Source organism: Pan paniscus, chromosome 19 (genome assembly GCF_029289425.2).
Source record: "Pan paniscus chromosome 19, NHGRI_mPanPan1-v2.0_pri, whole genome shotgun sequence".
NCBI classification, from domain to species: domain Eukaryota; kingdom Metazoa; phylum Chordata; class Mammalia; order Primates; family Hominidae; genus Pan; species Pan paniscus.
Window position 1 is genome coordinate 61497378 of NC_073268.2, and position 16907 is coordinate 61514284.

Sequence of the window (16907 nt, forward strand, 5' to 3'; positions counted from 1 at the left end):
ATAACATCATAGCATAACCTTAATTCGCTTTTGCATTTCCCGTTACTCTCCTTGCGACGAGGGAATTCAAATGGGCATTGAACATACCCGTCTGACACATAGGCGGGTTTGTATGTGTTCTACACAAAGTGGAGGGAAGGGACCTTTCTGAGCCTGGAGTCAGCTTACCCTGCTCCATCAGTGTCAAAGAGAAAGCCAAACAGACTCGCAAGAAGTTGGCTTCTGCCAAAGGGTTCCTCAGGAGTGCAGACAGACAAGCAGCAAGGCTCCTGGATCTGAGAACTGCCCTTTTCCACCAATGTCAAACACGTTTCACAGCTGACCTGCCAAGAATGTGGATCCTGCTTCAAGATACACAGTCTGAGACAGCACGCAGCAGCCAAAAGAGGGAATCTCCATTTAGCCTAAATTCTAGTCTATCCCTACAGATGGACACTGTATATGGACTGGCAAGTATCCCAGCCCTTGGCTGTGCTCTAAAAGTTCAGGATTACTTCCCAAGTAGATTGAAGAGATAAAGCAACTCCTCCAAATATGCCTATGTTTTCCCTGGGGATTTGTAAAGCTCAGTTGATGGAGATTTGCAGGGTCAAACCTTTGTGAGCGGTTTGACTAGAACAGGTCCCACTGCAATTATATCTCCACAACAGAGCCCAGAAGCACCCACGCTATGGAACTTGCCCTGGATTTAGAGTGTTTAAACTCCACCACATTGATCATTGCCTTTTCTCTATGTGTATGGCCTCTATGCCTGTTAGGTCAAAATCAAGGGCAGTGTGACGTTACGAGAGAGCACTAAACCAGGAGTAAAGAAATCTGGCTGCAAGTCCTAATTTCACCACTGATTTTCTCTGTGGCCTTAGAACATCCATTTGCCCTTACTTAACCTTAGTTCTCATATCCTTAAAATGAGGAGAAAGGAAGGACATGGATGAAGCTAGAAACCATCATTCTCAGCAAACTAACACAAGAACAGAAAACACCGCATGTTCTCACTCATAAGTGGGAGTTGAACAATGAGAACACATGGACATAGGGAGGGGAACATCACGCACCGGGGCCTGTTGGGGGGTGGGGGGCAAGGGGAGGGAGAGTACTAGGACAAATACCTAAGGCATGCGGGGCTTAAAACCTAGATGACAGGTTGATAGGTGCAGCAAATCACCATGGCACATGTATACCTATGTAACAAACCTGCATGTTCTGCACATGTATCCCAGAACTTAAAGTAAAATTGTTAAAAAAAAAAAAAAAGAGAGAGAGAGAGAGAGAGAGAAATAATAAAAAAAAAAAATGAGGAAAAAGAAAGATAGCTTTGAACTAGAGGTCCTACACAGACTTGACATTCTATGATTTTTTTTTCCTGCCCAAATACCCAAAAATACCTGATCCTACCGGTATAGTGGTGAAAACAGCTGTAAATCTCAAGCTGGGCAGAAGCCCTTTGCAGGAGGCATAACCAAATCTTGTGTAGCTATTAGCAGAAAGCAGTCTAAGAAGTAGCACTGGAGGGTGGAAACAATAGTCCTCTATCTCTCCCAGAGTTCCATGTTGCCTCTATACTTCCAAACTAGAATATCTACCAAAAAGAGCTTCTAAGAGAAGTAGGCATAAGCCTAGTTTTCTATGTTAATGGCCCACCATTACCTAGACGTGCCCAAAGTACCCAAGAATCTGCCCCTGGGCTCCAGTGTTCTTTGCTCCAGCAAACCTCACTGTTGCAACACATATACCTTACTAATTCCCATTTCTGCATTAGACTTATAAATCTGGAAGGCGCTACCACTTCCTCCACAAATTAAACAACATAAATAGCATGCCTACTCATGAAAAGAAAATGTACATCTGTATTAGAAATCCAGAAAAAAGATACCAAATATACATACAAGAATAAAATATAGGCAAAACACCATCTATTAAATTTCAAAATCACAATGAAATTGATCATTATATTTTTTAATTACCAAAAACTCTGACATTTAGAAGATGTAGAAGACCTTTATAGACATGAAATTATAAGTTGGTTGTTGTTTTTTTTTTGTTTGTTTTTGTTTTTTTTAAGAGACGGAGTCTAGCTGTGTCACCCAGGCTGGAGTGCAGTGGCATGATCATAGCTCACTGCAGCCTTAATTCCTGGGCTGAAGCAATCCTCCTGCTCCGGCCTCCCAAAGCCCTGGGATTATAGGCTTGAGCCATCACACCCAGAAGAAATCATGAAAATTCTTTTAAAAGGTTTTTAAAATTTTACCTCCAAAAAGACTTTAGGCCCAGATGGTGTTATCAGTGAATTATTTGGAACTTTCATGCAAACAAACAAACAAAAATGTCTAAGTCATTCTAAAGGATGGAACTAGAAATCACAAATCACCTAGTGGCTCAATTCCAATGAATAGAGAAGAAAAGACAAAAATGTAACTTTATAATGAAGAGGCCTTGCCAGCATTACCTTCACTAAGTGACCAAGGTTCCCTCTGATACAATGTGATGAGAAGTGCGCTTCACGTCTATGGCTGCGTTCCCAAAAATCCATAACCCGGATCGAATTAGGAGAAAAATACAACAAACTCAGACTGGGGGACAGTCTACGGGATGCACAGCCAGTACTCTTCAAAACTCTCAAGGTCATTAAAAACAAAAAAAAGTACTGAGAAACTCACAGACCACAGAAGCCTGGGAAGACATGAAAACTTAGTATCATGTGGTATCCTGAACTGGATCCTGGAATAGAAAGAAAACACTAATAGAAAAAACGTTGAAATCCAAATACAGTCTGGAGTTAATTTAATAGTAATGGAGCAATGTCTGTTTTTCAGTTTTAACAAATGTACCACGGTAACATACGAAATTGGGTGGGGGGTATCCAGGAATTCTTTAAACTATCTTTACAATTTTTATGTAAATCTAAAATTATTTCGAAATTAAAACTATAAGTAAAAAGTTAAAGGGGAAAATGTTTATGATAATCTCAATAGATACAGGGGAGATGTAAGGCAAAAAATAAAATTTACAGTCTGTGGCCTAGATGCTTATAGGATCTGTGGGGTGTGACTACGCTCTAAGAAACTCCCATCCATGATTTCAGGGGAAGCTGATAAGCTGGAGGCACGGAACTCCACCTAAGGTTAAGAAGATTAAGAGTAGTATTTGAGTTTCCCCTATGAAAGAATGAAAACTTCGGGAAATCAGACCAAAATCAGACTCCAATTTAGGGACCCAACCCCTAACTACTTCTAGTGAGTGTTTTATCTTTTTCTTCCTCTGTAAATTTTCATCAAGGCAAATTCTAAAACCATTCTATGAAAAGTGCAGGATTTCTGGTACCCTCACATCAAAACCAGTCTCTTGTTTAAACCACCTCAATAAAACATGCCCAATTTCAGGACTCCTCCCCTGACCCCACCAACACCTCTGATACAGTCATCTGGATATAATCTCCAATCTGTTCTCTCCCTTGCACATATCCGGCAGTAGAGGCTCTCTTTAACATTGAGAGGTGAAGCCAGCTGGGCTTCTGGGTTGGTTGGGGACTTGGAGAACTTTTCTGTCCAGCTAAAGGTTTCTAAAAGCACCAATCAGTGCTCTGTGTCTAGCTAATAGGGTGGGGACTAAAAGAACTTTTCTGTCTAGCTAAAGGACTGTAAATGCACCAATCAGCACTTTGTGTCTAGCTAAAGGTTTCTAAACGCACCAATCAGCACTCTGTAAAAATGGACCAATCAGCAGGATGTGGGTGGGGCCAAATAAGGGAATAAAAGCAGGCCACAGAGCCAGGGTCAACAACTCGCTGGGGTTCCTTTCCTGCCTGTGGAAGCTTTGTTTTTTCACTCTTCGCAGTAAATCTTGCTGTTGTTCACTCTGGGTCCACGCCACCTTTATGAGCTGTAACACAGCGAAGGTCTGCAGCTTCATTCCCGAAGTCAGCAAGATCAGAACCCATCGGAAGGAAGAAACTCTGGACACGTGGGAACATCAGAAGGAACAAACTCCGGACACACCATCTTTAAGAACTGTAGCACTCACTGCCAGGGTCTGCGGCTTCATTCTTGAAGTCAGCGAGACCAAGAACCCACCAATTCTGGACACAACATGCCCCCCTTTATTCTCTAAGATGACCAGCTAGCTAATCTCATTAATCAGCACCAACTCATTTTTCACTATCAACCTTTAGTCATTAAGAATTACTTAGTTGCTGGGTTGCTGCCTGAAACCCACATTTTGATTCAGTATATGTAGGCAAGTATCAGAAAAAAAGAAAAAAGTGACTTTAAAATAAAAATGCAGAGGCATTCAACGTGTGTAGTGCTTGCTGGCCACAGCAGTTACTACCAAGGAGTCTTCTGGGAGGGACCACTGTGTTGAAGGAGGCTCCTGCCTGAGGGAGGGCATCAGGCAGTGGGCTCTGTAGAGCGAGAACCAGGTGGACGCCTTCTGTGCCCAGCTCAGAGTCCTGCACCACGCCAGGACTGCCTAAGCCAAGGGCTACTGATGCAAGTTCCACTCATTCCACTCTGTGTGGGGGGGCCTTGCGCCTCTCCTGGAAGGGCTCTTGGAGAAGGAATTGGAGTTACATACAAGTGACCTAAATGGGAAGCTTTTCTAGATGAGACTGGATTAAATTCATGTGGTTTCTTTTTCCCTTTAATTCAGGTTGGGACTCGTTTCCTTCTGCTGGATCACAGCTGCCCAGATGTTGCAACCGATTTTTATGTTTCTGTAGAGAAGTATTTTTCTTTCATCCTCAGGTGTTTTTTTTTTTGTTTTAGTTTTTGTTTTTGTTTTTGAGATGGAGTCTCACTGTCACCCAGGCTGGAGTGCAGTGGGGCCATCTCGGCTCACTGCAAGCTCTGCCTCCTGGGTTCACCCCATTCTCCTGCCTCAGCCTCCCGAGTAGCTGGGACTACAGGTGCCCACCATCACGCCCAGCTAATTTTGGGGGGGGGGTTGTATTTTTAGTAGAGACGGGGTTTCACTGTGTTAGCCAGGATGGTCTAGATCTCCTGACCTCGTGATCCACCCACCTCGGCCTCCCAAAGTGCTGGGATTACAGGCGTGAGCCACCGCACCCGGCCATCTTCAGGATTTTTTTTGCCACCAAAAGAAAACATTGGAACTCTGTGTTTCCTCTTGATTGTGACTTCCCAGTGTTAACAGTTAAGTCCTTAGTGTCGTAGGTCCCTATCTCACTGTTATGCACATAATGCAGCACTGTGATCTAATTTAAATAATACTTTGTTATTATTTATACAACTCTATATAATATACATCAACACTTTTGCTATATAACCTAAGTGATAACCCTCTTTTAGTTACCTGCCAAACTCTGGACTTGGTTTATATCGCAGTTAATGCAGTTACATACAAAGTTGTAATGGTGTCTTTTTTTCCTTTGTAATGGAATGTGTAAATCAAAGTATATGCATTGTGTGATGTTCCTGTTTCTGGAGTTTCATGAGGATTTACACATGGCTTTCAGTATTCTGTATAGATCTGCCTTTGTGAATTCATCTGTTAACCCCTCTTCCTTTGAGAGCACCTGCGGTGGTGGTGAACTCCTTGTGTTCTCTCTCTCTCCTACTGGTTATTCTTCAATTAAGCACAGACTCATCAGCTTGGTTGCTTTATCATGAATAATGTGTGTGACCTTGCAGTTCTTCCACAGTTCAGCAAACAAGTGCTAGCTTCACTGACCAAAACTTAAGGAAGGAAAACACAGTTTTTAAATGATCCATCTTTTAACAGCTAAAACCGATGTGTCTATGGTGCTGCACCTTGCTGTTGTACTTGTGAAATCAGACCTGTGTGAACGATCTTTTCTGACCTAACCGTGAGATGATCAGGAGTACCCTTCCGGTTGTTTTGTTAGTGTTGAAATCAAGACTATTTATTTGGAATATATACAACAGTGTTTTTCCACTGTATTTCATTTGCAAAAGTTGAGAACTGCTTTCTCTACCTTTTGCAAAATAATTGATATTCCATATCGGATTCTCAAAAACTTCGATATGGTGAACCTATTAAACCTAGAAATTGTATTCATCCTTTCATGACTGTGGCCTGAGTTCCCCAGCCCTTCTCCTCCTTTTTTTAGATGAGATTTAGCATACTCTCAGTTATTTAAACATGCAATATTTAAACATGCAACATTTCTTGAGTATGTATGTTGAGGCCATCTGAGCTCATAGCTGATTCAGTAATCAGTTTCATGCTGCGTCATTCACACTCGCTACTTAATACTGCCATGGTAAAAATGTGGAGGAAAAATTAATACTCTGATTCTGTAACATTTCTGAGTTTTGTTTTACGGGAAAAAAACAAAACAAACAAACAAAAAGTGACAAAGCGATCAGACGACCAAGAGGTTTATTATTGATGCTTAGGGTTGTCTGACCTTGGTTGGCCAATAGACCTACATGGCCAAATTAATTTACAAGAGTATTAATTTTTCAAAAACCAATTTTTTTTCTGTATTTTCTGTATGAAACTGCCAATATCATGAATAGAAAGGGAGGACCATAAAGGAGAAAGAACGTGATGTTCAGTGATGTTCGTGTGAACCTAAAGAAACAATGTGGAGGCAGGCGCCATCAGCCCAACCCTAGGGACTTGATGGTGTTGCTTGGAAGGCATCCATACCTGCATTTTGCATTCTTCATATGTAATCATATTGCCAAAGACAAACTATTTCATCACTTATTGTAAATAACACTTTTCCCCAGACCTACCATAAAGTTTCTGTGACGTATTGTCTTCCAGTTGCAATAAAAATTACTGACCTGCATCAATTGAAAAAAAAATAAGCAAAAATGTTTACTGGGTATCCTTTCAATCAAATACTAGGTACATCCTTCTGAGTTACTTGATCTACAAAGATCTGTGCCTTGTTGCTACTGAGAAATCTTACTGCTATGTAAGTTATGGAAAACTGATAGTAATGCAGATGACTCTTGTCCATAAAAATACAAATGGATTTGTCTACTAGAGATGCAGTTGGTTGTTGCTCAGTGGATATTAACCAGTTTTGCATATATTAGAAAATTGATTTTAGTATTTGATTGACTATGTGTGTGTGCATTCTTTGAGTTCTCCTTTGAACTGGTTTAATCATCTTACTGGTCTTCTCATTAACAGTTAACTGAAATATTTTATATATATTAATTTTATGTTTCTATGGCAGTTGTGATATTTACCTTTCTAAAAAAATGTTGTCTTTTAATGCAGCCTATTATGCTCAGATCAATGATCAACAGGAGTACCTAAGTGTGGGTATTTGAAGGAAGCCTACCTTGCCATAAAAGGCTGAGTTGTACAGTTGGGAGAACTAAACCCCACACTCTGAAGTCCTGGTTTCAGCAAAGATTCTCATGGCTAAGAAACATGCAAAACTATCAAACGTCAAAGGACCACTTTAGTTTGAACAACAGGTACTTCGACAGTAATAAGCATAGACCAAAAGCCATAGAGGCCTTGCCAACACTCTGCTCTGTGCTAGGCCTTCGGAACATTGAGAAGTCCCTGAGTATGGTAGAAGGAATGGGGCAGATGAGAGAGCCCCAATTCTGTCTGAGATGGAACCTCTGCCCCCCAGGAGGGAGGAGGCTCAATGTTGATTTTGAGTTGGTGGAATAGTAATCACACCTGCTACATTGGCCTTTGGGAAGTAAATGGAAAAGATTTATGCTGTGGGTGATTTACAGATTTTGAACATGCCCCCCATTGAAGGGTTGGGGTCTTTTCATTTCAGCCTGACTTTAAGGTAGACTCTCTATCCCTATCTTGTTCTGTCCTTTTGACCATCCACATATATTTTGGATCTTCTTTCCATCCAATTTTTCTTTCTTAAGGTGTAATAATAGAATCTGTATACAGTGTTCAGGTGTCGATTTAAGATGTAGCTGTTTGTTTTCTTAACAAAACCCTTTGCAACAACCCTTTGTTAACTGCCCAAATTAACAATAGACTACAAGCTCAGGTCACAATAAACAATGACTTCAGAGTCCTTTAACTAAACTGTAATTTGAAGCACCATGCCCTTCATCATAGGCACGCAACTTGATAGTTCACTCTAAAGGAATTCCGGTGAGTTCATCCATATTAAAAACAACTTTTTCTGCTACCATTTATTCTCATTAAGTTTGCACTTATCTACCTAAAAGAGATGACTTTTTTCTTTTTGGGTTTTTTTTTTTTTTTTTCCGAGATGGTGTTTCACTCTTGTCGCCCAAGCTGGAGTGCAATGGTACAATCTCGGCTCACCGCAACCTCCGCCTCCTGGGTTCAAGTGATTCTCCTGCCTCAGCCTCCCCAGTAGCTGAGGTTACAGGCACCTGCCACCATGCCCAGCTAAATTTTTTTTATATTTTTAGTAGAGACGAGGTTTCACCATGTTGGCCAAGCTGGTCTCGAACTCCTGGGTCTCAAGTGATCCGCCCGCCTCAGCCTCCCAAAGTGCTGGGATTACAAGCATGAGCCACCACGCCCAGCCAAGAGATGACTTTCATATCAAAATGTGATCACTGTGGATTTTCTCCTACAGATGGTATATCATGACACTTCGTAAGACTTGCTTTGGCAACACCCCCAAAAGTTCCACGCTGAATAGCGTCCGTCCCTTCCCTTCATAGCTACAAGCCATTCCCTATCTCACCTAAAACAGCCTCTGTTAACCCTAAAAATTTCAAAGATGACTTGAGTGTCAAATTAGATATTTTTAATTGTATTGCCGTATAATTTGCACCCATATGCAAAAGGCTTAAGCGTCAATTTGACTTTCACACGCCCTTCTACTATTTTCAAAAACTCTCATAAGTGTTACACAATGTCCTTTTTGGATTAGTGCCTCTCCCTCGATTGTTGGTTTATTATAAGGGAGGTGACTCGGTTCTTCATCATGGGCTTTGTCAGCGTACTAGGATTTGCAAGTCACTCCCATTGGCTGTAAGTACTCGGTAAGGTCCCTGGGTCACTTTTCATCAATAGGGCTCATAGTTGAAACCTATGAGCACTGGACCAGCAATAATGAGATGAAGAAGAAGGACCATTTTTCTATTAGTGCTCCCTTTATTTTCTAGGGAACATCTAGACTTTGGCATGGCCATCATAAGCCCTAGGGACTTAGTCCTACTCTTGGGCGATGTGGCTTAAAAAATGGGAGGCTGTCAAGTGTGGTGGTTAAGATGACAGCCTCTATAGCATGGATTCAGAAGCTGCCTCCACCATTTAGTAGGTATATGATACCGAGCAATCTCCCTAGCCTCCCTCAGCTTCAGCTTCCTCTGATGGAGTGAGGGCTTTGGATGCTAGCAGAGTCCAGACTTGATGGGACTAGCAGTAGGGAGTCACTTGAGGTCCTGAAATGACAATGTAATCTGTAAAATGGGAGAATGCTACGTGCCAACCTCATAGTTTCTCAGATAATTAAATGAGTTCAAATATGTAAAGCTTTTAAACCACGGCTTGACACACAGTTAATGCTGTAATAAAATTTTTTTTGATTCTATATGAACTGCCGTACTACCCAATACCTCCAACTTTTTCATTTGCCATGACCTTCTTCTAACTGAGACAGGCAAATCTAGCAAGAAGTCTTCTCATAGGCTGTGTCTCTAAGACACGGAAACCACTTCCCAATTAAGTGAAAAAAAAAAATCTGTGGCCAAAACATTGACTGACTGAAGTTTTCACTTTTCAATCGGCTGTTGTCAGTGAATCCTTGTTAATGAGTTGTGATAGCAAAGCTAATGCTGTAGACAGCAAAGTGGAGCCCCCAGCTCAGAGCCTTTGTACAGTGTCCATATATAACTTAAACGGTCAATTATGCCTCTGAAATTATTTGGAAGAGTCTCCCTTTTCTTTTTTTTCTTTTCTGAGATTAGATCTTTCTTTGTCGCACAGGCTGGAGTACAGTGGTGCAATCTCCACTCACTGCAACCTCCACCTCCCAGACTCAAGCGATCCTCCCACCTCAGCCTCCCAAGTAGCTGGGATTACAGGCGTGCATCACCATGCCAGGCTAAATTTTGTATTTTTTGTAGAGACAGGGTTTCGCCATGTTTCCCAAGCTGGTCTTGAACTCCTGAGCTCAGGCGATCCGCCTGCCTTGGCCTCCCAAATTGCTGAGATTATAGGCATGAGCCACCACACCCAGTCTCTTTTTTCATGACTGCAAATCTTTTGACAGATTTTCCTTCATTCCCTAGTCAATACTGTTTCAAACTAGCCTTTCCACAACTGCCAAAAGAACCTTCCACAATCATTACATTCTCATTTTGGGACCTCAAGTGACTCCCTACTGCTAGTCTCATCAAGTCTGGACTCTGCTAGCATCCAAAACCTTCACTCCATCAGCCTCTCTTCACCACTCCAGAGTCATCTCTTGTTCTTCTTCAACTCACTTTTTCTTCTCCAACCAACTTCTCTGCTCCTCCCTCCCTCTAGGATGCTTTCTGTGACATCCTTAGCCCCCAGACTCTTCTTCTCCTCTCTACAAATCCTTTTGTCCTTTTGTCTTTGACCCAAACCAAGCACAGACCACAAGCAACAAATCTTCCAGCAAGGACTGTAGGCTGGAAGTAGGCAGGAGGAACAGATGGCAAGCAGATATGCCAGACTTCAGTGTTAAGAATAAAGCAGCAGGATTTCAGGCCACACAGTGAGGGTCAGTGTCCTGAGAGCTGCGACCAAGAAGGAAACAGAAAAGGATGCTTCAGCATTGACCTGGGAAGCATAAAGGTGAGTGATCATCATCTGTCCCTGAGGTGGAGGATTTTGCCTCTTTTTTCTGTGGAAGGGTATTCTGATTGAGAACCAGATGATGGGTGATTAAGTCATACACTGAGATCATGCAGAGTTGGATCTTTATAATCCAATAAAATACCCCCATTGCCTACTAACTGTTTCTTTTCTGTGTGCACAGAGCACTTTGTTTACTTTGCTAGTTCATTTTATTGTACTAGAATACATGGCATTTTTGCCTGTACTTGGCTGTGATTTCCTTGAGGAAAGAGACTGCTTTTTTGCTTATTTGGTTTTACCAAGGAAAAATCCATTTAGCTGCAAATGATGGAAAATGTGGTTACAGTGGTTTAAAAAAATAGATGTTAATTTTCATCACTTAAGAGGTCTGGAAGTAGGCTATCTGGTGAAGTTACTCAAACATAGCCTTAGAGACCTGGGTTCTTTCTTTTTACCTCCTTTAGCACATTGACCTTTGTCCTTAGGCTGTGACCTCAAGGTCACAAAATGGTTGCTGTATCTCCAAGCATCATAACCAGCTTCCAGGTCAAAAGGACCTTTCTTTTTCTTTTCTGTTTTTTTCCTTTATTGGTCAGAAAAGCAAGAAAGTGTTCATTTATATCCCATTAGCCAGAACTAGGGATCAGGGCCATTCCTAGACCAATTGCTAGCCAAGGGGAATGAGACAACTAGTTGTGACACACAGCACAAGGCTCCTCAGCCATGACTCAGAGCCAGCTTTGCCAAACAATAACTCTGAATTTCACCTTTAGGGAGAAGAGCCTGCCCTTTCTGAGATCAAAGCATCTCCATAGCTATGCGTCCAACACAATAGCTAACATTTATAAGTACTTACTAAATGTCAGACGCTGTTCTTAAGCAGTTACATGAATTCTCATTTAATCCTCAGAACAATCCTATGAAGTAGGAACTGTTATTCATCCTATTTTACAGATGAACAAACAAATGGAGGTGCAGAGACATGAAGTAACTGGCCAAGATTACACAACTAATAGGTGACAGAACCAAGAACAGAACCCAGGCCTACTGGCCATCAAGTCTGTGTTTCTATCTGCTGTATTCCCCAGCTGCTCATCTCTCTCCTATGCCACACAGGGTTAGTAAAGTCAGTTGAATGAATGAATAACTGAATCAATGAATGCACCTTCCTCCAGAAGGAGCCCTGAGCTGCTAGGGGCTTCCAGTGCTGTTTGAAATCACTGTTCTTCATCCATCTTCTTAACGAGGTCAAAGTGTTGTTATATGTACAGGATTTATTGCAGTTCATTGTGCTCTTGGGGCAAAAAAAGAAAAAAAAAAAAAAAAAGTCTGAATTTTTTTCTGGGTTTCCTGCCTAACAGAAACTAAGAAAAAGAAGTCTGCAGAAGTCTGAGCTTTATCAGCAGACTGAAGTAAAACAACTGTACATACATGTGAGTCTCGGGCCAAAAAATGAACAAAATGCAAAGCATGTCCAGACTTCAGCTAAATCCTTGAAAATTCTAGTAGCATGTCCCAGCCTCATTAAGAAAGGAGGGGAGAGACACTACAGGGTCATCACAGATGAGAGAGCTGGGCTGTAGATACCGTCCCAGCACAGGATGAACTCCAAGGCTGCAGCTGCAAGATGCCAGACTTCGAAAGGACAATTGAGCAATTCTGCCAAACATTTCAATATTTTGTCTACCCGGTGCAAACATCTAGACTGTGAATAAGCGATTGAATTGTTCTGGTTTCATATGGAGATTTGGCACCACTGCAGATGTAGCTACGGGCCTCCTAAGAACTTTCAGAAAGCACTGAGATTCTGCCTCTAAGTGGAGACCAAGACAAGGTTACACAGCCATCGTTTGGTTTGCTAAATAGTTTTAATGTGAATTTCATCTCTCACAGGGTTGCCAGACTTAGAAAATAAAAATGGAGGATGCCCAGTTCAGTCTGAATTTCAGATAAACAGCAAATAAATGTTTAGTGTAAGTACATCCCAAAAAGCCTTTGCTGACCTGGGCATCCTGTATTTTACCTAGCAGCCCTCGTGTTTTGGGACACATAAACCCAGTTACATTGATGTCACTCTGCTCTAGCCCCAGCCATAAAGATGAGGCAAGTTCTCCTTTCCTTGTGTTCTCAGCCACGCACAAGTGAGAAGAGCACCTTGAGTGGCTATCAGGGGACTGGAGCTTTGTCCCAGACCAGCCACTAATGAGTTGTATGAGCATAGACAAATCATTTTCATGGTCTCATCTATAAACTAGAGGCTGAAATTCTGAAAGTACATAATTCTTCTATCACGTCCCTCTGAACCACACTGGGGGCTGACCAATGACAGGTGCATGGCCACATTTAACCCTCGCCACAGCCCTAGCACAGTGCACACCAGCAAGTGAGGAGCCTGGAAAGTCATGAGGTCTCCAGGGTCCAGCCACTGTTAACGGTGATGCTGTAATTTGCCTTTGTATTCTATGAAAGTGGAAATCCAGATACTCACAGCTAAGCCAGGCTAGATTCCACTTCATTGTAAATGATTTTCTACATGATGACACAAGAATGAAGGCAATTAGGGGAGGAGGCAAGTTCCCCTCTTGGAGAGCCTTGTGAGCCTCACAGGCCACCTGGCCCTGAGCAAGGGAGAAACAGCAACTTCCGATGTCGGCTAAAAGAGAAGCAAGGAAGGCGCCAAGCTAGCGATGAGGCCAGACCACACACCAGGCACTATCGTCTAGGAAATGTTGGAAGGGCTACTTCTCCTCCCTGTCCTCACAAGCTGTTGCCTCCCCCTGCCATTGCCTCACACCAACTCAAGACTGTGCTTCTTCTCATTTTCTCTTTTCTCTGTCTAGCTCCTTGGAGCTGCTAGAATGAAGTGTTAGGAACATCCTCTCACTTTGAATGTCCCAAGAGCTCAGCCTCCCTCCTGGCAACTGAGCACACTCCTGAGCTGTAGGAAGACTCTCAGGAACCTCTGGTATTCAGAGACTTTTCAGAGTTTGCAAAACCCAGATTTCAGTTCTCACAAAGGTCACAAGAGGTTGATTCCATTGTGAGTATGGTGCGGTCCTCTCTCCATTTAAAGGTGTGAGAGCAACATGGTTAGAAAGTAGCAAAGCCATGACTCCCAGACAAGTGTTCAGATTCCATGACCACTGTACCTTATGGATGCTAACTTGTCTACATGACAAGTTATGACTTGAGTATAGGACAATATTCTGTGACTGTGATGGTTAATTTTATGATGTGTCAACTTGACTGGGCTAAGGGATAAAACAGTATTTCTCAGTGTATTTGTCAGGGTGATTCTGGAAGAGATTAACATTTGAACCAGTGGAGCGCATAAACAAGATCCATCCTCACCCATGCAGGTTAGCACCACCCAATCCACTGAGGGCCCATCGAACTCACAGAGGGCCCATTCACCCACTGAGGGCTCATCCAATCCACTGAGAGCCCATTCAACCCACTGTGGGCCCATGCAATCCACCGAGGGCCCATCCAGCCCAATGAGGGCCCATCCAATCCACTGCAGGCCCATCCAATCCATTGAGGGTCCATCTAATTCAATGTAGGCCCATCCAACCCACTGCAGGCCCATCCAATCCATTGAGGGTCCATCTAATTCACTGTAGGCCCATCCAACCCACTGAGGGCCCACCCAATCCACTGAGGGCCCAAATAGATCACAAAGACAGAGACAGGGCAAATTCTTGCCATGTTTGCTGGGACATCCAGCTTCTGCCTTCCTGGCTCTCGAGCCTTTGGGCTCGGACTGGGACTCAAACCACTGCACCACCCGATTCTCAGGCCTTCAGACTCAGACTGAACATTACACCACTGGATTCTCTGGTTCTCCAGCTTGCTGATGGCAGATTGTGGGATTCCTCAGCCTCCATAACCAAGTGAGCCAATTTCTACAATAAATCTCCTCTCACACAGAGATATCTGTAGATACAGCCATATCTATAGATAGAGTTAGAGACATATCTATAGATAGATAGATAAAGATATAGATATAGATGTTGTTTCTCTGGAGAATCTTAATATGTGACTGACATGTATATAGGCAAATGACAACACAACAGGAAACCATCAAAACGGGGTATTACCTGTAGCACTCCTCAACAGCCGAGCTAGGGAGAAGGTACTGAATGGAGGTTTTTTACAAGGATTCAGAGTTGACTGTGGTTTGGCCTGCACTCTCATTCAAACATAGTGAGAACCAGCTAAAACAAACAGGGAGTGGAGACAACCCTGTTAGAATTACACTCACTCTGGGCAACTGCGTTTCTAAAAATAATTTTAAGTTCTTGTCATCCAACTGGAGACAGGAAAATACTCCATTATTCAAGTCCCACAATTTTTTGCTGGGAAAGGAGCGCGCAATGAGAATAGTTATTAACTTCAGGAAGTAGAAAGCAAAATGCAGCTTAGAACACATTTGTTTGTTAAATAAAGACTGGACATAAACTCAGATCTTGCAGCTAAAACTACGGTCCTTCGTGTTTGGAAAGAGCGCCTGAGAAATGCTCTGTGCCCTGATAAGGAAGTGTAAGAGGCCCACCTCTGGGGGCTGGAGATTAACCGTAAGAGTTAAGTGAGGAGGAGCCGGCTATTCTGGGAGTCAGATAACAACAGTATTTTCGATTTTCTTTCAGTCTGGGCAGCAGCCATTCCTCAGGTTTAAAAGCAATCATAGTTACACGTTGTTTATTTCTCAATGAGATTTCATCAAGATTTATTGTGGTGTTATTCACAATAGCCAAGATATGGAAATGACCTAAATGTCCTTCCGCAGATGAATGAATAAAGAAAATCTGGCATGTATACACAATGGAATATTACTCAGCCTTTACAAATGAAGATAATCCTGCTATTTGCAACAACATGGATCTACCCAAAGGACATTATGCTAAGTGAAATAAGCCAACTCAGAAAGACAAATGCTGCATGAGTCCACTGATACGTAACATCTAAAATAGTTCAGCTCATAGAAGCAGAGAGTAGAACGATGGTTTCCAGGAGCTGGGGAGTGGGAGAAGTGGGGAGATGGTCAAAGGGTACAAAGTTCCAGTTACGTAAGAGATACAACAAACAACACAGGGAATATAGTTAGTATATAGTATAATTAGATCTGTTAAGAGACTAGATCTTGTCTTAACTGTTCTTACCACAATAATAATCATGATAATGGGGATGGGAGGAAACTTTGAAAGGTGTTGAGTATGTCTATGGCCTTGTTGGTGATGATGGTTTCATGATTTTTTTTTTTTTTTTTTTTTTGAGATGGAGTCTCACTCTGTCACCCAGGCTGGAGTGCAGTGGTGCGGTCTTGGATCACTGCAAGCTCTGCCTCCCAGGTTCATGCCATTCTCCCGCCTCAGCCTCCCAAGTAGCTGGGACTACAGGCATGCACCACCACGCCCAGCTAATTTTTTGTATTTTTAGTAGAGACAGGGTTCCACCGTGTTAGCCAGGATGGTCTCGATCTCCTGACCTCATGATCCACTCGCCTCAGCCTCCCAAAGTGCTAGGATTACAGGCATGAGTCATGCTTTATTCTAATCCGTAAACTCATCAAGTTGGATATATTAAATACATACAGTTTTTTTTTTTTTTTTTTTTTTTTTTTGAGATAGAGTTTCTCTCTTGTTGCCCAGGCTGGAGTACAGTGGCATGATCTCAGCTCACTGCAACATCCTCCTCCCGGGTTCAAGTGATTCTCTTGCCTTAGTCTCCCGAGTAGCTGGGATTACAGGTGCCCAGCTAATTTTTGTATTTTTAGTAGAGATGGGGTTTTGCCATGTTGGTCAGGCTGGTCTCGAACTCCTAATCTCAGGTGATCCACCTGCCTCGCCTCCCAAAGTGCTGGGATTACAAGCATGAGCCGCCGCGTCCAGCCCTATATATGTACAGCTTTTTATATATCAATTGAACCTCAATAAAATTAGTTTTCAGTAAGAGATACAGAGTTCTGTTACTGTCATTCAAAATTGTTGGGAAAAGAAAGTGTATTTTCTCTGTCCTTTTTTGCTATTTCAGAGAAGGAGGAATGGAAACCAACGTTCCCCAAGTGTGTTCTGTGTCTCAGATGATCAGACGCGGGAGGCAACCTCACATATGCTACTCTTTCATCCTCACGACATCCTATAAAGAAACTGAGGTCCAGAAAAGACACAACCTGA